Raw genomic sequence first — 26,292 nt, 5'->3', positions numbered from 1 at the left:
CAGGAGTAAACTTTATTAATAATAACAGCAATAGGTAATTCCTTCTCAAGGCTCCAGGCTGATGATAAACTGCATGATACAGAAATTATTAGCAGAGGAATAAACATGATGGAGTAGAGGATAAAGGTGGTTTCTCTCCACTTAGCAATTAAAAAATCTATAGATGACCCATGCCAACCTCTACCTAGCTCCAGGTTCCACATTGAGGCAGGAATTAATGATGTAATTATTCTGCTCCTGAACAGAATGAGGGTGGGGTGAAGAGGAGGCAGAGGTGGAGAAGAGGAAGAGAAAGACTATTTTAACTACTGTTTGTTTCCCTGTACACTGCCCAACTCAGATGACTCTGGGAACAGAGAAGGAGTTCCAGAAGACATTTCAATCTGTTCCAGGGTTGACAAGTCCAAATGCCTGCACTGGATCCAAATTAAAAAGGCAAGGAGCTTTGAGAGTATCACAAATATGTGGGCTCTGTCTTTATTCGCTGCTCTATGGATTGTAATACTGTAACAACTGTACATGCAATCCTAGAGATAGAACAAACAGAACTAAAAAAATGTCAGAACGTGATTCAAATTATTCAAATGCTTTAACCTTGATAAGGACTTCCACTATTTTAATTCAGGAAAGTGAAAATGATATATTTAAAAAAGAGGCTTCTCATTAGCTTTCAACAGTTTACTTGATGCAGAGTCTCTAAATTGTAGCAAGAAGTGACCTTTTTCCATTCTACTGGGCTCAAAAGCATTGTAAGAGACACTAATTCTCAGTTTTTACCTGCTGATCAATGACACTGCATTAAGTACTTGGAGTGTGACCAAATGAAAAAAACTCTAGAGTTAAAGTCAGAAAACCTGGGTTCAAATCCCAGCTTTACAATTTGCAATCTGTGAAATTAGCCAACTCATTTATTTTCTCTGGGATTCAGTTTTCTCATCCATAAAATCTGGGATAATTTCTAAAATTTTTTCCAGTTCAAAATCTCATGACCCAAAGTATTCTTCTGTGTTTCAAGATGTTCTCTCTTCACAGCCACTTTTTTGTAACTTGCTATTCTCTTCAAGGGCAGATACCTGGCTTCTGCTCCACTCCCACTCATCCATCCAAGCATTCAGCCTATCCAGGGTAGAAAAGTGAGAACAATCCAATGTTATCCTGATTCACTGCCCAATCGCCTTCCCAAAATTATTTTGATGTGCCTTCTAGGAAAGTACTAAATAAACAAAATTTTGTGTTTATAAAAGTACAAAGCAGCAAAATTAGGAAATCTAATTCTTTGTCAAAGTATAAACACTATAAATTTATACATGATAGCCTATGTGAAAAACAAAAAACAAGAATCTAATATTTACTCTATAGTCTGTCCAGCACTATGGCAACAAGAAGTTTTTGCAACATGGCTAGAGAGACAAAACAAACAAAAAAGCTAGACACACAGAATCAAGTATAACAATGTACTTTTTAACTATGCAACTACTGTGAAGTATTAGGCACTATAAAGACAAGACAAAATGAGGAACACAGCCTGTGCCCTCAAGAGGTTTGCTTACATTCTCCTAAAGACTAAGTTTAGCTAAAAATATTGAATACATTCTGCTTCATAGCCCTTTATAGCACCTATTAATAATACTGGGTACATGGTAGCTACTCAATAAATGCCTACTTATTGATATTTAACAATCTGACTTGATTTACAACACAAGCAATAAAACAGTATATAATAATGGTTAGAACCACAAATAAGAAAAGGGAACAAAAAAGACAATTCAGTCTAGTAGAAAAGAGAAATCATTACAGCGTCAGAAGGTTTATGTTCAAATCTCAGATGTGGTACTTATTATTGCTATTTTAACCTTGGGCAAGTTGCAACTCTCTCGTTCTGTTTCCTCAGGTATAAAATTAGGTTGTCAGGCTAACTAATCTACAATCCATTCTTTTTTTTTTTTTAAAGCAATTGGGAAGGGGCGGCCAGGTAGCACAGCGAGTAAGAGCACCTGCTCCAGTGTTGAGAAAACCTGGAAATCGAATCCCGGGCTCAGACAATTAGCACCCACCCAGAAACACCTAGCCGTGTAACCTTGAGCAAGTTACTTAACCCCAATTACTTAGGGGCGGCCAGGTGGCTCAGCGAGTAAGAGCACCGGCTCCAGGATGACCTGGATCAAATCTGGGCTCAGATACTCAGCACCACACCCAGTGGTCGTGAAACCTTGAGCAAGTTACTTAACCCCCATTACTTAAAAAAAAGAAAAAAAAGCAATTGGGGTTAAGTAACTTGCTCAAGGTTACACGGCTAGTTTTTTTGTGTGGGTGTTAAGTATCTGAGGCCTGAATGGAGGCTGGAACCGATCCGGGTCCTCCAGACTGCGAGGCTCTTACTCACTGCACCATCTAGCTGCCTCTACAATCCATTCTTTTATGAAAGAATGGTCAGTAGGTGGAGATAGGTGGCACAGTGGATAGAGATCTGGGTTGTGAGTCAGGAAGACCTAAGTTCAAATATGGCCACAGACAATGACTAGCTGTGACCCTGGTCAAGTCACTTAACCTATATGCCTCAGTTTTCTCATCTATAAAATGGAGGTAATAGCACCCACCTCCCAGGGTTGTTGTGAAGACCAAATGAGGTAATGATTATAAAGCATTTAGCCTGGTACCTGGTACATGTAAATATGAGTTTATTATTATTATTCTCATAAAGTTCTCTTCCAATTTCATTTTTATGAGTCTTTTGATTTCTTGCTAAAGTAAGGTAATAACTCACATTTAACAATACTTTAATCTCTGCAAAGCCCTTTTCTCACAATTCTGTGATGTTAGTATTACTCTCTCTTGATTACAAACTGCAGGACTCTTTCAATGCACCACACTGGCTCCTCTCAAAATAAAAGTTCAGCTCTGAGGAAACTAAGCCCAATACCAGTCATAATAACAAGGTACAGCTTAGCACAAACAAGTCTCACTGGTCATGAAGTTTATTACTCTCCCTGGAAGCAAGTCCTAACATTTTAAGATTACAAGCACAGACTGCAGCAAATTTAAATGACCAGAATGTTAATAACCCAAAGTGGGTGGGCAAGGCTATAGGGCAGGGGAGAAGATGAGAGCTGCCCCTACTCTTACTCCTAGCTATATGGTTTACTATACCACCCACAATTTCTAAGCTCTACCTGATACAGATATGGATGATATAGATATGGACATGATACACATACAGAGAGAGACAGAGAGACAGAGAACATCAACTTTATCACTATATAGTCTATTACACACATTCAAACTAGTTTCTACCTCTCAGAAATTCTAAATATGATACCATATTTTAAAGGACCACACGAGACAATGCCTCTCCTCCTTTTCCTGGTCTTCTTCCACAGCCTGCCTGTCTACCCATATCATTCTACATTCACTAAAAGGTTCAGCTTTATTTATTATATTCAACTCCTATGATTGAAATTTCAGTCTTCAGCTTACTTTTGCTAATGGACATTGATAAAGACTCAAAGGATATCCTTTGAATAAGTTTCCTCTCTTTACAAATGCTCTGCCAACTAATGTGGCAGTTAACATTTATAGCTCTAATAGTTTGTCTTTGTTCATTGTGGAAAATGGTCAAATTAAGACCGGTACATTACTGATCATATAATAATAAATCTGACTCTTCTAATAAGCTTCTAACCTAGAATTATAGATTTGGTGAAAACCAATCTTAGCACAGTGAAGAGGTGACCTTCACATTAACTGGTCTCATTTCCAGTTTCCATTTCCAATGCATCCTTTGAACTTACTCTACAATGAATTAATATTGCTAATGTACAAATATGACCAGGTCATACACAGACTTGCTCAAAATACTGTCATGGTTTTCTACTACCTATTGAACAAATTACAAACTCCTTAACCTGGCATTGAAGGCCTTCTATAATAAAATCTCAAATTATTCGTCATTTCCCTAAATGTGTCCCATGGTCACATGGTTCCATTCATTTGTTCACATAATATTCCCTCAACTTGGAAAGCCATGGGAAGGCCTTATTTTTGTCTAACTTTATCCTTTCATCCTTCAAAGGATCAACTCAAAATGCTACTGTTATAACATTATCTCCGTCTTATATCCCCATGACACTTCATTTCTACTTTTCTAATGGCACACATACTACTACCTTGTATTATGTATTATCTATGTACATGACTCATATACTTTACTAGAATATAAATTCTTCAACAGTAGGCACCATATTATTATTCATCTCAGTATTTTCCGTAATGTTCTGCACAGAGTAAATGTTTATTAATTTCACCAAACCAGACTTTTACATAAAAGCCACTCTTAGCCAAATGGACTTCCTGACATGAAGTATATTTCTAAAAGCTATAAAAACATTTTCTAGTTACAAAGTAAGGCAGAAGGCAGGTTAAGTTTAGCCTTATGGAATAGATTTTGTGCTCCTTGGGACTATGTTAGATGTTGCCTTGACAGCTGGCAAGACAGCTATGAAGAAGAAATCTGAGTGCCTCTTCTATAAAGATGAAATATTATTGCACAGAGAAGTTTAATCAATGTTTATGAACTGCAGAAAAGGAAAATGAGAAGAGGTCAATAATATGCCAAAAGCCTTTTGGAAGGAAGAGGAAGGAAGCAGCCTTACAAGGGATCTGGAAACATCATGCAAATCATTTGAAGGAAATAGGTTTGGTTGGCCTGCACATGATAGATCTCTCCAAGTATTTTAAGTGTTATCATAGGGAAGAGGGAGCTGACTCATTCGATTGGTCTCAAGGACAGAAATGGGAGCAAGAGAAAGGGAGAAATTTCAGTTTAATGCTCACAATGAGAGCTACCCAAGGGCAATTGGATTAGTACAGGGGATGATGCAAGGGAATTCTATTCTGATTCTCTTAAGTGAACTGAATTAGTTAAGTGGAGGCTGAGGTTCTGGCTCCCTTGAGTACAAAAGCACTTTACAGGTACTAACAACTTCCACCAGCTAGATCAAAAGTAAACAAAGGTGAAGCCAAACAAAACCTATCTAATCTCCCAAATGGAAGCTCAAAGTGTGTGTTTCCCTTTTCTGGCAAAGGATAGGTAAATAAGGATAGTTTCAACCAGGCCCAGGAAAATCTTTCTCCTCTGAATCATCTTAGGAGGGGAACCAATGCTAAACAAATTGCCAAGGCAATACTGAAACCTTCATATACATTTTGAATGTGTATAATGAATTATTTAATACCTCTGACAAGTCACTTTCCTCCCCAAGACTTTTAAGTCAACCGGTATCACGTAGTCTCCTACCAGGAGACAATTCTGATTTTCTATGCAAATTCAGCTTTCACAAGTCAGCAGTATAGGATCAAGAATCTAGAGCTAAAGGGACCTGAGAAATCATTAAGTCCAATCCCCTTATTTTACAAAAAAGAAATTGTGGCCCAGAGATATCTGAACTGCCCAAGGTCACACACAGGTAGTAAGTTGTAAAATTTTAAAGAGTTATAGAAGTGTGAGTTGTTATTATTATTTCATGGAATCACAGGAATCTGAGATTATTTTTACTAGAAAACATCTTACTGACCATTTAACCCAACCCTTTATTATACAGATGAGAATACTTCAGGCCTCGAGATACTTTGCCTTGCACAGGGTCACATTAAGTGATGGAGCCAGCATGAACAAGGACTGGAATCCTGACCTTCTGATGTCAGATCCTATGCTATACCATGGAACAATAATTAAAAGCACAATTTTTTGTAAGTTAACAACACTGGACAGAAAAAATAATATAAATAAATAAAGCACCTCCAAAGGAAGGTACAACAGTATTAGTGACTGGCATTTATAACTTCTAGGACTGTGCCACAATTCAACTGCATTTAAATAAATGAATTTCAGAGTTGGGAGACAGTACAAAATTTGGAAGGGTCTCATGAAGAGCTAATCTAACTCCCTCCCCAATTATATCTCTTACATACAAATGGTCAAGGGTGTGCCCCAAATGAGCCCAGAGAAGGGAAGGGCCTTGTCTGACGTCTTTAGTTAATTCTTAGTTTTAAAGTCATTAGGGCAATTTTAAATTTTTGTTGTTCAGATCACATTTTATCTCAACAACTGATCTGTAACATAGTCTTAAAAGAACTACCTGAAGTATCTTTGAGAATTCAAGTTAGTTTGCCCATCATTTTACCTCTCATACCTCTACTAGTGTCAAAACCAGGATCTGCACTTGGTCTTTCTGGTTCAGAAGTCAGCCCTCTACGCACAATGTCAAAGTGCATCTTGCAACCATAACTTAATCAAAACTAAACGGGGCAGGGTGGGGGGGAGGGAGGGGGTTAGGTGGCACAGTGAATAGAACACCAGCCCTGGAGTCAGGAGGACCTGAGTTCAAATCCAGACTCACACATTTAACATTTAGTAGCCATGTGACCTTGGGCAAGTCACAACCCCAAATGCCCCCTCCAAAAAGCAAAAAAAAACCAAAAACAAAAAATAAACACCTAAATGAAGGGATTCCAAAAATTGAAACATGAAATCAAAGGGACATCTCAGCATTATGCTAACCATCATTATTTATGAAAAAAATAATTTACTCTTTTTAGAAGGCAAGTTATAGAAATAACCAATCACATTTACAAAGCACTTTTAAATTTACCAAGTAAATAAAATCCTTATGCACCCGCATGGACAAGCATTTCTATCAAGTGTATAAGGCATTCTGGCTCACCCCCTGGATGACCCTGGTATATCTCATTCTTAAGAAGGTTAGCATTTGCCATTGCCAATGTGTCACTGATAATGCCCATCACAACCAATTCAGAAGCAGGAAATTCTTTCACCTGTGGGCTGTATATAGCAGGAGAGGAGGCAGATGCCAAAGCCACTGTGATGAGACTGAAGTCATAATGCTGGCCCTGGAGTCTGTACTAACAGGTTAGCTGCCAACCAGTGATACTGGGGCTTCTGAAGGCCTGGTGCTAGTCTCAGCCTATGGAGAATCATTTGTCCACTGCCAGTTAAATAGTATGGAAGAAGATGCATTCTCTGCCCATTATAATTTCTAGCTACATAAAAGTGTTTTAGAAAGGTTGTTCTTGGCAGCTACATACTAGAAGAATGGGGGAAAGGGAGAGATCTAACCCAAGGAAACCAATTAAGATCATAAGGATTCAGGGCTAAAGGGACCTTAGAGGTCATGTATTCACAGGAGTCCTGTGTTAGTCTTGGGAGTCACAAGACTGGGGACTGGGGTTCAAGTCCTGGCTCAGTTATATTCCAAGGTGGATGACCTAGGGTAAGTAATTCCAGTACCTCTCTGGGTTCTGGTCTTCTGGAAAATGAGGGGATTGGCCTAGATAATCAACAAGCATCTATCTAGTACCAACTATTGATCAGACACTGCACTAAGCACTGGGGATACAAATCAAAAGTTGATCCCTGCACTCAAAAAATGTATTCCTATTTCTCTCTGAGGTCCTTTCTATTTCTAAAATTCTATAATTTGTCCAAGATAAGAGAGTTAGTTAGTGGCAGAACCCAGACTCAAGCCTAGGTCTTCCCAGATTAAGACCAGTGATCTTTTCACTACACTATAGTAGGAAAAGATAGGTGGGACAGCAGATAAGAGCACTCGGCCTGGAATCAGGAAGACCTGAATTCAAATGTGACCTCAGACACTTACTAACCATGTGACCCTGGGCAAGTCACTTAACCTCTGTTTGCTTTCTATGTGCTATTATAGAAATGTTAGCTACTATTATTACACCATGCTGGCTCCCTTAACAAAACCAGGGCATGCATGCAGTACTAAATTTGGACTCCAAATATATCTCAAACTTCTCACTGTTATAAGGCAATTTTCCAACAAAAAGAGCAAGGCTCAATTAGTCAGGCATATGGGAAGCTAGGTCCTAGGCCTAGCCACTAGATCACAAAATTGCCTAATAATTCATGGCACAGAAAAACAACAGTCCTCATCTTTGAACAAGATAACTCCTTAATAACCCAAGCATAAGAAAAATCAATGGCTACCAATGTGGCTATTTGTGCAGCCATCTACACTATAGAAAGAATGGGGATCAGAAGTAGCTTCCTAACTTTCTCAGTCTTCAAAGGAAACAAAAGAGTGGGTGAATGAGCTATTTCTGCCTAAAAACTTTTGAGGTAGATTACAGCTCTCTTAAAATAAAAAAAAAACATAGCTCTGTCAGTTCCAAAGGATTCATGATGAAAATGCTATCCACATCCAGACAAAGAACCGATAAGAATCTGAATGCAGATCAAAGCATACTATTTTCACTTTTTTTTTCTTTTGGTCTTTCTTCTTTCACAACATGACTAATATGGAAATATGTTCTACATGACTGCACATATATAACCTATATCAAATTGCTTACTGTAGGGGATGGAGGGGGAAAGGTAGAGAAAATTTGGAATTCAAATATTTTTAAATGAAAGTTAAAAAAATTATCTTTACATGTAATTGGGAAAAATAAAATACTAATAGCTCCATGCTGTTAATTTTAGGACACATTTTTTCTTCTCTCCTTTAAATATTTAAGATTATAGTCTAACTGAACAATGAGGGGACTATTTTGAGAAATTTTTTAGAAGAGAAAAAGATCTTTCTAAATGTAATATCCTCATCTCTGCCTGACTTCCCTGGCTTCCTTAAAGACCCAGTTAAAATTCCATCTTCTTCAGGAAGCCTTTCTTAATTTCCCTTAAATCTAGTACCTTCCCTCTATAGATTATTTCAAATTTATTCTGTTTATTACAGGTGTCAAACATCCAGCCCTTGGACCACAGAGTCAGCAACACTCCCAAGTGCATGTAATTAGGAAATATTCAATAAAATAAATAAAATTACAATAAAATATGTTAACTTGTGATTTTCTAAATCAATATGTGGCCCAAAAAGAACCTTATGTACTACTGTTTAGTGGTCCTGGTTCTATTTGTGTTTGATGTCATTGCTGTACATAGTTTGTTTGTACATAATTGTTTGCATAGGGTCCCCCCATTAGACAGTGAGCTCCTTGAGAGCAGAGACCTGTCTTTTCCCTTTCTTTGTGTCCCCAATGCTTAGCACAGTGCCTGGCACATAGTAGGAACTTAATAAATTCTTACTAACTTGACAGGTTATTTGTGGGCTACCCAAATACATCACTGTATATTTCATTAATATCTGAAAGGCTCACTAAAACTTACTTCTAAATTATATTCACCGTTAGTGGATGGTGACAGAAAAATCTCTGTTCAAAGGAAAAAGCCTCTCCTTGTAAGTCTCAATAAACTGCACAATGGAAAATTTTCAGTTCTGTAAGCAAGAAGCAGAGATGCTTAGCTAAACCTGTGTTGCCTAGATACCAATGACATCTATTGCTAATACGAAGATTTCAACATCAGCACAGGAATATACGGACAAGTAACTGAAGTAAGCTAGTGGGTGGTGATTTCCAGTTCTATTCCTCTGTTATTCTAGTCCAGACAGGTACCAATTTGTCACATGCAAAGATTCAGAACAACAAAATAATCCCATCCCATTTGTAAGTCTGATTTCAATTAAACCAATTTAAAACGTATGCTAGTTATTAATTCTAAATGTGACTTGTTCTAGACCTTGATGCAATCAGCATAATAATCTACAAACAAAGAGTATTTGGAGGACCAAAAAGGGGTTAACCTTTTCATCATGTCCTGGATCCTTTAGGCAGTCTGGTGAAGCTTATGGACTCCTTTTCAGAATAATATTTGTTGCTAACATAACTGAAGGAGATGATAAATTTCTGTTAGAATTAAGTGAAAATAATCATATAATTTTTTCCCATTCAAGTTCCTGGACCTCTATTTAAGAACTCTTTAAGGCATCTCTTCTAACAAAACAGGCTAGCATATACCTACCTGCTCTATACTTTGCCTGACATCAATGATCAGTCATGAAATAACATTCCCATGTTTTTTCTATCAAGATTCTCATATAATTGTCACACATGCATGGGAAATGCTTTGCTGGAGAACCTGAAGGCAGCATTTGTTCTACTGCAGCAATTTTCAAACTCTTATTAATTTTTATTTTTATTTTCATTTGCAAATTCTCCCTCCTACATTCCCTCCCAATCCACTGAGAAGACAAGAAATAAGATGCCGGGGGAAGCTAGGTGGTGCAGTGAATAGAGCACTGGCCCTGGAGTCAGGAGGACTGGAGTTCAAATCCGACCTCAGACACTTGACACAATTACTAGCCATGTGACTTTGGGCAAGTCACTTAACCCCAATTGTCCTACAAAAAGCAAAAAAAAAGAAAAAGAAAGAAGATGCCTGTTATATATGAGTTCTCATATTCTCTTTTTAGTCTCATGATCCCTTTACACTTTTAAAAATTATTAAGGATCAGGGCAGCTAGGTGGCACTGTGAACAGAGCACCAGCCCTGTAGTCAGGAGGACCTGAGTTCAAATGCAGCCTCAGACACTTAACACTTAAGCTAGCTGTGTGAGCTGGGGCAAATCACTTAATCCCAAGTGCCCTGCCTTTCCCCCTCCAAAAAGCCAAAAGTAAATAAATAAGGATCTTCCAAAGAGTTTTTTATTAGTTACATCTAATGATATTTACTGTATTAGAGATTGAAATGTCTTAGTATTATTATGAAAATAGCTTTGACGGGGCGTCCAGGTGGCTCAGTGAGTAAGAGCACTGGCTCCAGTGTAAGGATAACCTGGATCAAATCCCGGGCTCAGACACTTAGCACCCACCCAGAAACACCTAGCCATGTAACCTTGAGCAAGTTACTTAACCCTGACTGCTTTAAAAAAAAAATAGCTTTGACCTTCTGGACCCCTTGAGAGGGCCTTGGAGACCCTCAGGAGTTCCCAGACCACATTCTGAAAATCAATGTTCTACTTAATCAAATGTTTCTCTCTAGTCAAACAAAACACAATAGAGATTTGTACAATTCTCTACTTTTTGTCAACTGCATGGTGATAATGATATGATTTACTATAAAATATTATTTGTTAAAGCTTTCCAGCTCTCTTCTAATACCTTCATTAAGGGTATTTTTGCTGTGCATACAGATTAATTTTGTAAAAAAAATTTCACAAAGTAAGCACATAGGTCAGTAGTTCTTATTCTCGTCTTTTTTGTGATAATAAGGTTCAAGGTTTTTTCCACATTTTTCATAATTTCTTCTCTACCTTTGATTGTGAGAATCAATCCCTCAGTGTCTTCAGAATTATATCACCTCCAGCACACACCTTCTCTGTTTAAATTTGGTCTGTTCAAACTGCTTTTCCCATCTTTGTTTCCTTCAGTGCCACTTCTGCATCCTCTAGAAGTATCTTGGAATTCTGATCTTTAAAAAAGTCCAAATGCAGTGGACCTCCACTGCCCTTGTTGGAAAAGAAGCAGGGGCCTGAGGGCAGAATGTTGCATATATTTTCAGATGTTGTCACTGTATTGGTTATTTTTGTTCAACTGTTTTTTCTTTTTTAGAAGGAAGGGTTTAATTCTAAGAGGGAAGATGGGAGTATACTGAGAAATAACTGTGATATAAAAATAGAATAGAGAGTTAGAAATGCAGTCAAGAAGATATAGGTTCAAATCCTACCTTTGACACTTACTAGATGTGTGACCTTGGGCAAGTCATTTGACCTCTGAGCCTATTTCCTCATCTGTAAAATGGAGATAATGCCTTGTAAGTTCCTACCACAAAAAACTGTTGTGAGGCTCAAATGAGACAATATATAAAGTGTTTCGCAGATTTTAGAGCACTATATAAAGGTCAGGTATCATTATAATTATAAAAACTTCTCTTTTACAACTGTTTTATCTGTTATCCTCCTTCAGGTTTCAAACTTAAATAACCTTAGAATTACTTTCCTTAGCTGGGTCTTTTGACAAACTTTCTATGAATCTGTTTTTCCCTGCACTGCTTCTCCATGTTATTTGAAACAATATTGTTTGGAATCTTTTGCCATCCTTCCCAACAGTATTTTACATGGGTTTATATTCTAAACTAGAATATAAACCTTTGCCACTGCAGTGCTCCATAATCACTCACACTTTACAAAAAATTATAAATAAGCTATGTTGAAGGATGCCATCTGAGGGCAGGGAAAAGAGGACAAGACAACCAGGTCATGCTGTGACAGAGAGCCAAAGAGCCCTCCATATGCTTGATTGGTGTACTCTGGAATTCATGAGAAATCAAAGAAGACTGCTAGCATGTTAGAGGGTCCATCACAGGATGGGTAAGCATAGATAATTTGTAATCTGCAGCACCGAAGAGAATACTTACATCAATGAGTTTACAGCATAATCTGAATATAATATCTAAATCATATTTCTGATAACATACTATACAAAATTCACATGATACTATATACATGCTCACATATGCACATATAGATATACACACATGCAACAAATCTTTATAATTACATAGAGGGAAAAATAATCTGAAGAAAACAAAAAAAATTATGCAGCATTTTGTTAAACTTTATTATAATTAGGGTGGCTAGGTGGCAAAGTGAATAGAGCACTGGCCCTGGAGTCAGGAGGACCTGAGTTCAAATCCAGCTTCAGACACTTAACACACACACACACAACTCCTGTGTGACCTAGAGCAGGTCACTTAACCCCAAATGCCCTCCAAAAAAAAGCAAAAAATAAAACCCAACTTTATTATAATTATTTTCAATATCAAAGTAAACTGTTCTAATTTTGTTTTTTTGATCTATTTTGTATTTTAGGGTTTTTTAGTGTTTTAATTTTGATTTTTGTCTATTTGTACTATATTTTTGAGTGTTAAATGTTTATAATTAAAAATTAGACTTCAACACTTCCTTGGAGTCACAGCTCTAACAATGCCAGTATTGTTAGATTACAATATGGCAAAAGATTACAATCTAATCACACCTTTCCATCCTGTATGATTCTGGTTCATGTTTTCAATAAAAAATCTACCCAATGCACAAGCAGCTTTATGTAGTTCTTTTGTATAGTTTGTGCATCACTCAGACTGCTTCTCCATTATCCACTGCTTTAACTTTATACATTTACATTTCCTAAATTACATGTTTTATGATACTTTTTGTATGCAGACAATCACTGGTAATATGCTGTTGCCCTCTACCATATGTTCTTCCACTGACCTTTGGGGTCATTTGAAATTTTGATGCTTCATAGATTTTAGTGTGTTCCATGATTCACAGTAATAGACCATGAAGAACAGGAAATCAGGTTTGTGTCAAGAAGTGATTCTCTAAGACTATACCAGCAGAATGGAACCAATTGGCAGGTACTTCCAAGTTCTGAATATCATCTTAGTTAACAGACTATAAACTAGTCTAGTTTTAGTAATGAAGAATCCATTCTATCAGGTGATAAGTTGTATGGTCATGGCCCATAATATTATGGTCCATAATTTTTAAAAAAATTCTGCTTATAAAATACATTCTCTGTGAATTCTGTATCACTCGGAACAACAGTTAATCCAGTTAGAATGACCATTAACAGTCTTAAAGCTCCTCTTACAGTCTAAGAAAACCAGAAATAGACTACTTAAAGTTTCATATTTTGCTGAATTTCCAATACCAAAGTGGACTCATTGTCAAAACAAAATCTAACTTTTAGTCAAGATTAAGGTTTAAAAGCCAAAGTAGCCTCAAGGCTAACAGTTGACTTTGTCCTGTGTGTGAAATTACGGACACTTGACTTTATTTTAATTAACAATTTACAGGACTATTAATAGGCTGCAAGCTCAAGCTCCTTGAGAGCAAGAAAGGAATCTTTTACATCCTGAGATCTCCTTCAGAGTCTGGCACACTATGTTCAACAGAGTAGGCACTTAGCTAAAATGAAGAGAAGACAATGGTACACTGTTAAAATATTACAAGTCAAAATGGTCCTGATAAGGTCCTTATGTTAAATACATTTTAATAAGTCTTTGAAATTTCCCCAAAAGGAAGGAACTTGGAAGATTTTACTATTTTCCATAAATTTCAGTAGCTTGTTTTCTATAGAACCTAGTTGATATTAAATTCATTTCTCTCCATATTTTGCCATTAAAAACATACATGCTATATAAGCGAACAGTCTATTTGATTTGCAATTTCAGATGCTAATTGTCATCAACTTCCTTTATTCTATCCTGCTTGTCAAGGTGAGTACCATTTTGCTGTTAAAGCATTCAAAACAATATAAGGATACAAGAGAAAAAAAAAATGTTAATTAAATGTGGTATTAAAAATTTCCACCAGGGGCAGCCAGGTAGCACAGCGAGTAAGAGCACCGGCTCCAGTGTCAGGATGACCTGGAGATCGAATCCCGGGCTCAGACACTCAGCACCACACCCAGAAATAACTGGCCATGTAACCTTGAGCAAGTTATTTAACCCCAATTGCTTAAAAAAAAAAATTTCCACCAAACTAGGCCTTTGGTGAAAGTAACTACAACTGAAGCATATCTACCATTACTACTAGCTCCTTTTTCCTCTAACAAGTTTTTCATTTACCAACACATTTAAAATTTCTTCTGAGGCCTGACTGTGACATAAAGTTGATGATGGGCTACTCTTGAAATCGATGCCTGTAAAGCTTGAGTTTTTACAGATCTTATGAACCTGGAAACACTTATATGGGTCCCACAAATGGATGAATCTCTGTTCTGGTAGAACCAGCCCATTTAAAAGTGGAGAGGCAAATGGAATCTAACAAACTGATTCCCAGGTAACTGAACTGTTCTAACCACCACAATTTATGAAAAGTCTACTAAAATATTCATCTCCAAAGTGGGATTCACGTAAAACCCAAGGGGTATGATAGGAAAATATTAGCATTTCTATTTGTATTTATTTTTATCTTATAAATAAAGCTTTATTAGAATAAAAAATGTTTGAAATTAAAAATCTAAAATATGGATCTAACTACAGAGTACTAAAAAACCTTGTCCTAAATGTATACTATGCTTTGAGATATTACTAATGAAGCCATCATAACTAGTAAGACATTTTAAAAATAAGCTATTGCCAAAAAATAACGTGTCTCCTACAAAGACTCTCATATCTGCACCCTTCAAAAAAATAGAAACAAAATTTTCTAATCTGTTTAAAATCATTCAAACTAAGAATTTCAGTAGGTTTTGTACCCATTTGTTAAAAATGTAAAAATGCAACGCCTTTCAAATCACTTACAAAAACTGGTTGATATCTGATGGAAATTTACTAGAAGAAATGTACCTTCAGATAATGGTAGAAATGAAAATAAAAGTTTTGTGATTTAGGAAAGTGAAGCCAATGATACCTCTTCCATTTGGATCTATCCATTATGTTTGTGAGGTATTTGTTTTTCAACTGCAACAGCCATTAGCCAGAAATCACACTAGGAATTTATTAAGTACCTATTATGTACATAATGAAATACCTATTATGTACATAACAGGGAATACAAGACAACAGTAAAACAGTCTCTGCCTTCAAGTAACTTACATTCTAATGGAGACAAGTACAGAAAAAAAAAAACTGAACTCAGAATCACATCTTCTAATAACTGAATGACAAAGTTTTTGGGTTTTGTTTGGTTTTTTTTTTTTTTTTGCTTTTTTGGAGCGGGGAAGGCAGGGCAATTGGAGTTAAGTCACTTGCCAAAGGTCAAACGACGTGTGTGTGTGTGTGTGTGTGTGTGTGTGTGAGTGAGAGAGAGAGAGAGAGAGAGAGAGACAGAGAGAGACAGAGACAGAGAGAGACAGAGATAGAGAGAGACAGAGAGAGAGAGAGTCTGCGGAGGAATTTGTACTCAGGTCCTCCTGATTCCAGGGCCAGTGCTCTATTTACTGCTCCACCTAGCCACCCCGAATCACAAAGTTTTAAGCCAAGATTTTTAAAAGTAAGGAAACATAGTCATATGGCTAGTATGTACAAATGAGTTTTATACTATTAATAAAACAATTTAAGTTTGTCATCTTTATCTCATCCTTCAAAATTTGTTTTTAAATGTACCTAATATATTAGTTTAATAGTACACATGTACAATTTTTAAATAGATAAATGTTTATATAGGGGATGCATGCTCAAAATATTTTTACTGATAAGGATGCATAATAACAAAAAGGTCTGAGACCACTATATGCTAAGGCATACAAGGGATGCCGATGGAGAGACCCATTGATATCTATGAAATGATGAATACTTTAAGTACAGCTGCACACAAAACCCAAATATTTTGTACTCTTATTCACATCACATATGTGCAATTACATTCTATGGCAGTTATCCCTTCTAAATCAAGAGAGTTAGGGGCATAGCACCCTTCTATCTGGAAAATCCTCATAAAATATCTGGGCCTTCTATTTGTACCAGAGAAGAAGTCTGAATCTTTTATTTTTTATGGGGTGTTTACAGTACCTTATTGTAAAATTTGGGTTGATAGTTATACTATACATATTTAATGCATTTTTGAAATTCTAAACTTTTTCTGTTCCATCTGCTGGCCCTTCAAGTGTTGTCTGCAGTTTCCACAAAACTCCCCCCAAAATTCCCATTTAATTTCTTATTCCAGGCCTCCATATATCAAAACCTGTATAGGAGAAGTCTCAGTGTGGAAAGTCTTGTTGCAGAAGGGATAACCATATAAGAAATTGGACTGAGGGGTAGCTAGGTGTCTAAGTGAATAGAGCACCAGCCCTGTAGTCAGGAGGACCTGAGTTCAAATCCAGCCTCAGACACTTAACACTTAGTAGCCATGTGACCTTGGGCAAGTCACTTAACCCCAAATGCCCTGCTTTCCCCCTCCAAAAAGCAAAAAAGAAAGAAATTGGACTGAAACAGGCATTACCATTACTGTTTTATTAAGTGCTTTAATGAAGGGTTTCCATACATTTAGCAGGGAATGAACTACTGTAAAGCCTGCTACCTACTACCTTTACATGACCCTGGAATATTACTTAACATTTAGACCTCAAAGATCACCAAGATCCCATATACTTTTAAATTTTATAATCTTGTACATTGTGCATTATCTGCAAAGCATTTTCTCACATTTTGGTAGCTATTTACAAAATTCCATCCCAGGTCAAACCCTCAGGGTAGGTTGTAGAAGTTTTATCATTTTGTCATTTACAAATGAGATCATGAATCATATGGTCAAAGAATCAGAATTTGAATTTGGGCCTCCTGACTCTTAAGTTCAAATCACTACAGAGGTACTGAGATGCCTCTTTGATATATTTCATTGGGAAGTTATATTAACACCATAAACAGAACACAAATACAACCATTTTCATAATTAGGTCCTTAAGAAAATCTTTTATCATTAAAGCAAGAGCCCATCAATTTGGTTTTTAAAAATATTTCAATTATTTCAACAGAACAGATTCCTTTGTAATTCTATGTATTACTTTATACATTTAAAAACATTTTTCTGAGTTCATAGATTCACCAGACTGCCAAAGTGGTCCATGTAAATACAAATTACATTAGTGGGTTCCAATATTTCCACTTTCCAGTTTTCAAATGTAACTTCAAACTTTCCCCCCTATAGTTGGGGGGGAATACAGGAGGGTCTTTTTTATTGCGCTGCCCTCTGGCACACACTCGTTAACATCATAAAATTGCCCCACAGAAGGGCTACCAAAAAACCCCCAAAATATCCATGAATAACAATTTACATTCACCTCAAATAAAAAACCTCTAAGCTTAAATTTGCCATAGCCCCCAAGCTTTACCATCAGTAATAACCTCCACAAAACTAATGAAGCTACAAAAAAATGTTCAAAGATGTGTGGTGAAAATGACAAGTTATATGATTTTAGAGGAGTTCACAGACATTACCCTATTGGCTTTAGTTTCCTCCTCTGTCAAAAGGGGCTGGACTATGCAAGAAAGACTCTCAGGTACTTTCCAGCTCTAATTAAGGAGACAAGCAAATACAGAATAAAATAAAAATGAATTAAAAAATGTGCTGTATCACACAGTATAAAGTCATGGATTTTAAAACATAAGGAAGTATGCTCATACTAATGCTCACTAAAATATTAGTAATAATATTTTAATTAGAATAAAATGGGGTTTGCATCATTAATGAATAAAATAAAAATTATTTTAAAATAGCTTATCACCTTTACCTCATTCATTTCAATTTAGATTTCACAATACAATTTACTAGTACAATATGAAGATATAGTTTTAAAATAAAGAAATATGTGTAATATGGAGGAAGTATGCCAACTTTTTTTTTACTGACAAGGGTGGTACTTAACAGATGCATAAAATACATGTGTACTTTTCAGTTTTAACAGTCATCATTTTTATGAGCAAGAAGAGTGAACAAGAAGAGGTCTCACTCTCAGCATAGTATCTCATATTTATGGCACTTATCAGATCACTGACATACTGTCTGTTAGTGCTGAAAGAAACCTTAGAGATAATTTTGTCTAACTCCATCATTTTACAGATACAGAAACTAAGGTCATCCTGCCCTAAAATATAGCTAGCATCATAAAATGTCTTATTCTCCCACAATAAGCACTGTGAGGACTGGGTATGGGCCTTATCTGTTTTATCTGACCAACCACTGCACCTTAAATTATGTATGGGCTTGGAGAATATTGAATGAAAGGAGGGGGAAACTGAACTTTGAAAGTTTGTACACAATGAACCAATTTATGAAGCTGTTATCAAGTACAAAAAAAAAAAAATAGAAATAGCCATGACATTTTTATTCCTACCCCATGTTAAATGGAGACTTTGTTCTAGAGATTAGGAAACTGAGACTTAGGATCCTGAAATTCCGTGATGAACTCTATCTGCTCCCCTGAAAGGGAGCAGACCCAAGTGGTTCAGAAAGTCCCAGGTTCTAAGTGCAAACATTGCTAAGTATGGCACCTTCCCATTCCTAAAATAAGCCATTAAGTCATTCAATAAAAAATGTATTAAGGTTTGCTATGTAGAGAGCACCGGTGCACAGCAGTGAGGAAGACAAAGTCTGGATATGATCCCTGCTCTCATGGAGTTTACAATCCAGCAGAGGAATAAAATAAAAGCACAAATAACTGTGAGACGTCATGGTAGTTGTATTAGAGAGGTACAAAGCACTAAATGAGGTAACAGAGGCAACCAAAAAATTTTAGCAGAGTATTATTATGTTCCATGCAGATGGATCGTGAGCCTAGCAGTGTACAGAAAATGCAGAACTGCACTAAGAGAGTAGTGACAGGCAGGCCGATCAGGAAACAACTGAAACTGTCCAGACAGAGGGTAAGTTGTGGCAGTTAAGAACAGAAAAGATAGGTCAGATACGAGATTTCAAAAGTCTCCTGAACAGGACTTGGTCCTGAATAAATACATATAATTGGATATAAGACCGAAAAGACAGCTGGGAGACCAAAGGTGCTCTCTTAAGGAGGGCTGGGCCTCCTGATGCTGCAGGGCATCTTTTTCATACTTATGTTTGGTGCCATGTCACACACACCCCTTTGGCATTCTGGCGAAACCTACGGACCCCCTGATGAAATAAAGATACTGGAGAGGGCTTACCGCAGTGCCTGGCACATAATAGGCGCCTAATGAATGCTTGTAGCCCCACCCATATTGTTGCCTATATTCACAACGGAAGGGCACGTTCAAGTTCAGCTAGAGGTGAGTGAAAATAAAGACGTAATTTTTTTTCCCCATCCAAGTTCATGGACCCCCTGATTTCTAGCCACTGACTCGCCTCGGTTAAAAGCCCTGCCGTAAGCTGACTTCCGTTTTCACCCCAATATGGGGATGTAGACGAAATGAGCGCCATGGTAACAAGATTTAGGGTGCAGTCCGGCTACCAAAGCCAGCCTGCTCCCTTCATAAACCAGCAAAATGAGGCCCAGGGGGAAGACAAGACTCAGGCAGGGCTCAAGCCCCCCGGGTGGATGGGGGAGGGATGGGTGTAGAGTGTGAGGCACGGAGGTGAAGCCTTGGGAGGACTAGGGACCCGGCGGCCGGCTTAGGGCTCCCCCGCCCCCGCCCGCTTCTCCCCAGCCGCCCAGGCCAGGGTGGCGTGGGAGGGGGCAGAAAGGGGAGGGGCGAAGAGGAGGGAGGGGGAGGAGGAGGATGAGCTAGAGGGCCCCGGGAGCAGCCGGCTCGGGAGCGAGGGGGAGGGAAGGAGCGCGGGGCCAAGCCCAGCCGGGCCGGCCCGGGGCGGGGCTGATAGGGCCAGGCCGGGGGCGGCTTCCGGGGGGCGGTGAGGGGCGCCGGGTACCCTCGAAGGCGCTGCCGGGACTCCGGGCCGGGGTCGAAACGAGGGGGGGGAAGGTCAGATGTGGAGAGGCCTGGCAGCCTCCCCGGCGGGAAGAGCGAGGAGGCGGCAAAGGACGTTACGTTACCTGCGGCTTAGGCCCGTGCGGTCCCCGGTGGCGGCTCCAGCTCTATTGTTTCTCCGGAGCCAAAATGGCGGCCACCGCCGCCGCGGGCTCCCCCCGCCGGGTACCCTCGCTCTCAGCGAATGGCCTCATTGGCTCTGGGCGGGAGAGACGCTCGCTGATTGGATAGCCCAAAATACGCTGTTGCTAAGGTGCCTGGTAACCTGGCTGGGAGGCTTCGAGGCCGGGGGAAGGGAAACTCAAGTGGAGGGGGAGGGGGAGGGGGAAACCGAACTTGTGCCTAGGGGCTACTAGGAGTCCTTGGGCCCGCAGTCGTGTGACATCATCTTGTAGCCCAGCTGAATAAAACATCCCATTCCCACTCATTTTCCTCCAGCACCCCCCATGCAACACCATCCACACACCCCACCCCTTACATTAATCTCGCCAGATCCCTGTCGAGTACCCCTTCCCCCAACAGGTGCCCCCATTGTTCCGCTGAACACCACACACTTCAATGTCTCCCATCCCCCAGCTGACCCCAGACATCCCATCCTCTATAGCTCCCCTTCTCTCCCACTGAATGACAGATTCCCATCCCCCACAACATCCTCCATCACCCAGTGAGCTCCATGCACGTCATCCACCACAGTCTCCCCATCCTCTGTCCCCACTGAATCACCCGCTACCATCACTCACCGCATCCTCCATCTCCCATCCCCCACGATGCTCCCCATTCCCCCTTCCCTCCCGGTGAACACCACAAACTCCTGTCCTTCCACGATTTGACCTGTCCTAATTACAGTGGAACACCAGCCTGAGACCCATCCCTGTCACTCATCAGTATTGATTTTTGCAGTCCTTGGAGGGACAGTGAAAAGAGCCCGGGCCTGGAAGCCAGGAGCCCTGCGCCCTAATGCTGATTATCTGGATAAGTGACCTTGAACACTGACCAGACCCAAAGAGGGGTATCGATTATGTCAGCAGGAAGGCCTTGGTGTCCCCTGCTGTTATCTGTGGTGTGAATAAAGGCACGGGTGATTTCCTTATCATATTTACTTATACAAAGCTAGGAGGAACCTCCAACAAGTTCTATGGCAGGATTCAAAAAGATTCTTACCAGAATAGAACAAAGGATCAGCTCAAAAAAGGTCAATTTAATAGGAAATTCTCTTGCCTGAGCCCACTTCTGCACTCTAGAAGAAAAACAGAAATTAAAAGAGCAAATGAAAATTTAAAAAGAAGGCTAGTATCACCTCTATTTAACTGGCTGGAGTTGGAAAGTGTCAAAGTAAAATAAACCTTCCTAAACAATTAGAGCTGTTGCAAAGTAGAATGAGTTGTTAGATAAAATAATCATCCGAAGTATTTGGTCAGTAATCATTTATTAAGCACATAAGTTTGGCACTTAGACAAGAGTTCATCTCAAGTCAATCAGATCATCTTCAGGGCAACAGTCACTATATCAGGGTTTGGTTTCTGTCCTTCTGACAAAATAGTAGAGAAAACAATAGTCATCAGTCAGGAAAACATGGTTCCAAGTACCTCTTCTAAAACATACTGGCAAATTCTAGTTGTATGAGCCTGGGAAAGTCCCTTACCTCTCAATTCTCTAGGTAATTTTCTCCCAGCCTTATTTAAATTAGAGAACAGTTGCCCATCTGCATTGCTAGAAAGGGTTTCCACACCGGGATCAATGAAACCACACATCTGTTCCCACCCCCCCCAAAAAAAATAACTGACCTGCTCATATTTTATTAGGGCTAGAGGAAAGTGCTTAGCAATTGTTCCAAAACAAAAGCTTACCACCTAGAAAATTCATCAGATTGAATCCCTCAAGTGAACTCTCTTGATCAACTTTTTTTTTTTTTTTTGCTTTTTGGAGGGCAAGTGGGGTTAAGTGTCTGAGGCTGGATTTGAACTCAGGTCCTCCTGACTCCAGGGCTGGTGCTCTATTTACTGTGCCACCTAACCGCCCCAGATTTGTACTATTTTCTACAATTTTCCATTTTCCCTAGCACTGAACTCAGGACCTTGCATAACTTAATGTCTTAATTGAACAAACTATGAAATGGCAGCCACAGTGTCCAGAAAGAGCCCTTCCTGGCTCAAATCATATATGGAGTATTTTGTTCAGTCTTGGGCTTCACATTTTAGGAAGGATGTGACCAGCTATAGAACGTCCAGGGCAGCCAGGATAGTGAGAGTTGGACACCATGCTATCAGTGATATTTTAAACAAATTAGGGATGTTTAGGCCAGAAAGAAAAGGCATTAGGAGTACATGATTTGTCTTCAGATATTTTACATTTTCTCAAGGGGAGGAAGGATTAGACTTGGTCTTCTTGGGCTCATAGGGCAGAACTAGAAAGAATGGAAATAGGTAGCCTAGAGGCAGATTTTGGCTGTAGGTAGAGATCTGTCCCAAAGTAAAATGGGTTGGTTAGATAAAGTAGTCAGTTTCCTATATCATTGGAGGTACTTAATCAGTCAATAAACATTTATTAGGCACCTACTATGTGCCAAGAATTTCCTTAGGGACACAAAAAGAGATAGAAGACAGTCCCTGCCCTCAAGGAGCATACAATAGGAGAAACAATAAGTTGTACACGTATGTACAAACAAGCTACATATATACATACATACATGCATGTATATATGAAGTAATTAAGAGAGGGAGGTACTAGAATGAAAGGTAACTAACTGGGAAAGCCTTCACTCAATCAGTAAACACTTATTAAATGCCTACTATATGTCAAGCTCAAGCACTATGCTGAGTGTTAGGGATATAAAAAGAGGCAAAAGACAGCCCTTCAAGGAGCTACAATCTAGGAGGAGACAATATGCAAACAAATATATGCAAAGCTAGATATTTATATAGGATAAATAGGAAATAATTAATGGATTAAGAATTAAGAGAAGTTGTGAAAGGTTTCCTTGTAGTGAGATTTTCATTGGAACTCAAAGGAAGCCAGGAAGCAGAAATAAGGAAGGAGAACATTCTGGGCATAGGGGATATCCAGAGAAAATGCCCAGAGCTCAGAAATGGAGCGTCTTCTTCATGGAACAGGAAGAAGGCCAAAGTTAGAGTGCTCTCTGGCTGGGAGTAAAAAGTAGGACAGGGCTACGTTATGAAGTGGTTTGGGAGTCAAAGAGAGGATTCTGTGTTTGGAGGCAATAGGGAACCACTCTAGTTTATTGAGTAGGAGGGAGACATGCATGGCAGGACCTGAGCTTTAGGAAAATTATTTTGGTAGCTGGAGGATGGATTGGAATTGAGAGAATACCCACAAGCAGGCTATTGAAATGGTCTAGGTGTGAAAGATGAGGACCTATACCAGAGCAGTGGTAGTGTGAGAAGACAGAAGGGGGCATATTCTAGAGATTTTTACAAAAGTGATCAGAGATGCTGCCAAGGTGAAAGGCCTTGGCAACAGATTGGCTATGGGAGGTGAGAGATAGTGGTAAGTCCAGAATGACACCAGTCCAGGTTGGGAGCCTGAGGGACTTAGGAGGATGATGTTGCCCTCTAAATAGGAAAGGTAGGAAGGAGAAGAGTTTAGGAGGGAAAATAATGAGCTTGGTTTTGGATATGTTGGGTTTAAAAGGTCTAGGTCAAGATGTCTGAGAGGCAGTTGGAGACATGAGATAAAAAGTTAGGGTAACACCTGGCCTGGCCGTGTAACCTTGAGCAAGTTACTTAACCCCAATTACTTAAAGAAAAAAAAAGTTAGGGCAAAACAGATAGATTGGAGAATCTTCAGCATAGAATGGTGATTAAATTCATGGGAGCTGATAAGATCAACAAATGAAGTGGTATAAAGGGAGAAGAGAAGAGGGCCTAGGACAGAACTCTGTGGAACACCTACAGTTAGGGGGCATCATCTGGATGAAGATCCATCAGAAGGGAGTAAGGGGTGGTCAGATATGTAGGAGGAGAAGCAAGAGAGAGTAGTGTCCTGAAAACCTAGAGAGAAAAGAGTATTATCAAGAGGAGCGCAATCCACATGTCAACAGCTGCAGAAAAGTCAAGAAGAATGAAGGTCGAGAAAAGGCCACTGGATTTGGCAATTATGAGATAATGAACAGTTTTGGAGAGAGCCTCTCAGGGTGGAATGATGAGATTAGAAGCTCGCTAGTAAGGAGTAAAGAGAGTGAGAGGAGAAAGAATGGAGGTACCTGTAGACAGACTTTTAAAAGAGGTTAGCCACAAAGGGCAGAAAAGATGTAGGACAATAATTAGTAGAGATGGAAGGAACAAGTGACTTTTTTTTCAAGAGGGGGAAAACTTTAGGCAGTAGGGAAGGAACCAGCACACAGGGAGAAATAAAAAATAACGATATTATAGTAGGGATGATGGAGCAATCTGTTGGCGGAGATGAAATGGAATGGGATTGCTTGAGTAGTTAGAGGGATTAACCTTGGTTAGGCTTCCTCCTCACATGAGACAGGGATGAAAGAGACAGTGGCAGAAGGCATCTCAGTGACATGAGATGACAAAAAGGAAAAGAAGAGGCAGCTGAACACAACTGTAAGCAAGAGTCAGCAGTATGTGAGGTACTATACTTAGATACTGAGGATACAAAATAATTCCTGCCATCAAGAAGTTTCTTATTAAGGTGTAACCCCAAACACCAAAGCTTGTATGGAGCCCTCCTCATTGGTGGAGATTGATTATGCAGTGCTTTCTCTTCTGGCTGAGGGCAGAATTGCTGAGAGCTAGAGAGAAGAGAGATCCTTATCTTCTGGCTTCCAGCTTCCAAAGAGAAGACTTGCCATTCTATGCTTTCTTCAGGTCCTTAGAAGGAGAAAGCTTCTGAACATGTGGAAGATCACATCCCTATCCCCAATTTATTACACTAAAGACTTCAGGGAATTGCCCCTTGGATGATATCTTAGTGTTCTCTCTCTCTATTTCTCTCTCTCTCACTCACTTATCTTGCTCCCAATGGGAGAGCTCATGAATTCTTGAAAATTATCTGGTATATGTTCTCCTATGTACACTTTCTCAGATTTCTGTTTGCTATACATTTTGATAAACAAATGTGTATGCTATTTACTGTTTGTTCATTGTGCAACTGGCATCTGGTGGGAAGGGAATCAAGCCTTGGATATATATAGCTTGAGACCTACCTTTCTCATTTAGGGATAGCAATCAGGAATACAGTTTGAACCAAAAAATTACTCTCCCTAGACTATCAATATTTAAGGGAGCTGATAGAATTCTAGACTGGTACTTCATCTCTCTGAGGAGAACAGAGCAGTCATTCTCTGGCTTCAACTTCCTATTTCCTCTCCTGGCTGGAATCAAAGTCTCCCTTGGACAAGGGGAGGTGGGGGAAGGGGGAGAAAGTAGAGGGACTTGGGGGGAGAGATATCTAAAGGCAAGAGCCTCCATTAGAGCCACATCTAAATAGACCCATGTTGGGGGGGGGGGGGGGGTTAGTGGCGCAGTGAATAGAGCACTGGCCCTGGAGTCAGGAGGACCTGAGTTCAAATCCGGCCTCAGACACAACACAAAAACTAGTCATGTGACCTTGGGCAAGTCACTTAACCCCAATAGCCCTCCAAAAAGCAAAAAATAAAAAAAAAATAGACCCATGTGGACAAACATAATGTACATGGGCACCACTATCCTAACACACCCTAAATAAGTGTGAGTTGAGCTACTGTATTTTCTGAAGTCTCTTCCAGTTTTGAGATTCCGTAAATTCTCCTAGTCTCAGTTTCCTCATCTGTAAAATAAAGGGATTAGACTAGTATATGGTCTATAAGATTTTTTCCAGCCCCTAAATTCTGTAGGCACTGATAGGGCAGGGAAGAAAGATATAAGACTATCCATCTATCAGAGTGGAGATAGGAGTAATGACTCCAAACTTGGGGACAATTTAATTCATCAAATATCTGCTAAATACCTATTTAATAATAGTAGTGTGCTAACAAAAACAAAACAGTCCCTAAGTTTGAGGAG

At 39.2% G+C, this 26,292-nt stretch overlaps 1 protein-coding gene across 3 annotated transcripts in view; it reads right to left on the bottom strand.

Moving 5' to 3' along the window:
• The window catches only part of IP6K2 (inositol hexakisphosphate kinase 2), a 47,176-nt gene extending 26,676 nt beyond the window's left edge, over positions 1-20,500 (bottom strand). Inside the window, exons 1-2 of one of the 3 annotated variants that reach the window (XM_069095781.1) lie at positions 20,347-20,465; positions 11,600-11,663 (exon numbers count right to left, since the gene is read on the bottom strand). The gene's annotated coding sequence lies outside the window, so the exon portion shown is untranslated. Of the gene's footprint in view, positions 1-11,599; positions 11,664-20,346 lie in introns of all 3 variants that reach the window. The other 2 variants (XM_069095782.1, XM_069095780.1) reach the window with 2 other exon arrangements.
• Between the last annotated feature and the right edge of the window lie 5,792 nt (positions 20,501-26,292).

The sequence above is a fragment of the Petaurus breviceps genome, unplaced genomic scaffold, assembly GCF_028583685.1.
Source record: "Petaurus breviceps papuanus isolate PSGF00001 unplaced genomic scaffold, PetGlider_PUasm1.0 227, whole genome shotgun sequence".
In the NCBI taxonomy this organism is placed as follows: domain Eukaryota; kingdom Metazoa; phylum Chordata; class Mammalia; order Diprotodontia; family Petauridae; genus Petaurus; species Petaurus breviceps.
Note: the sequence above shows the minus strand (reverse complement) of the source record. Positions and strands in the feature narration are given on the sequence as shown.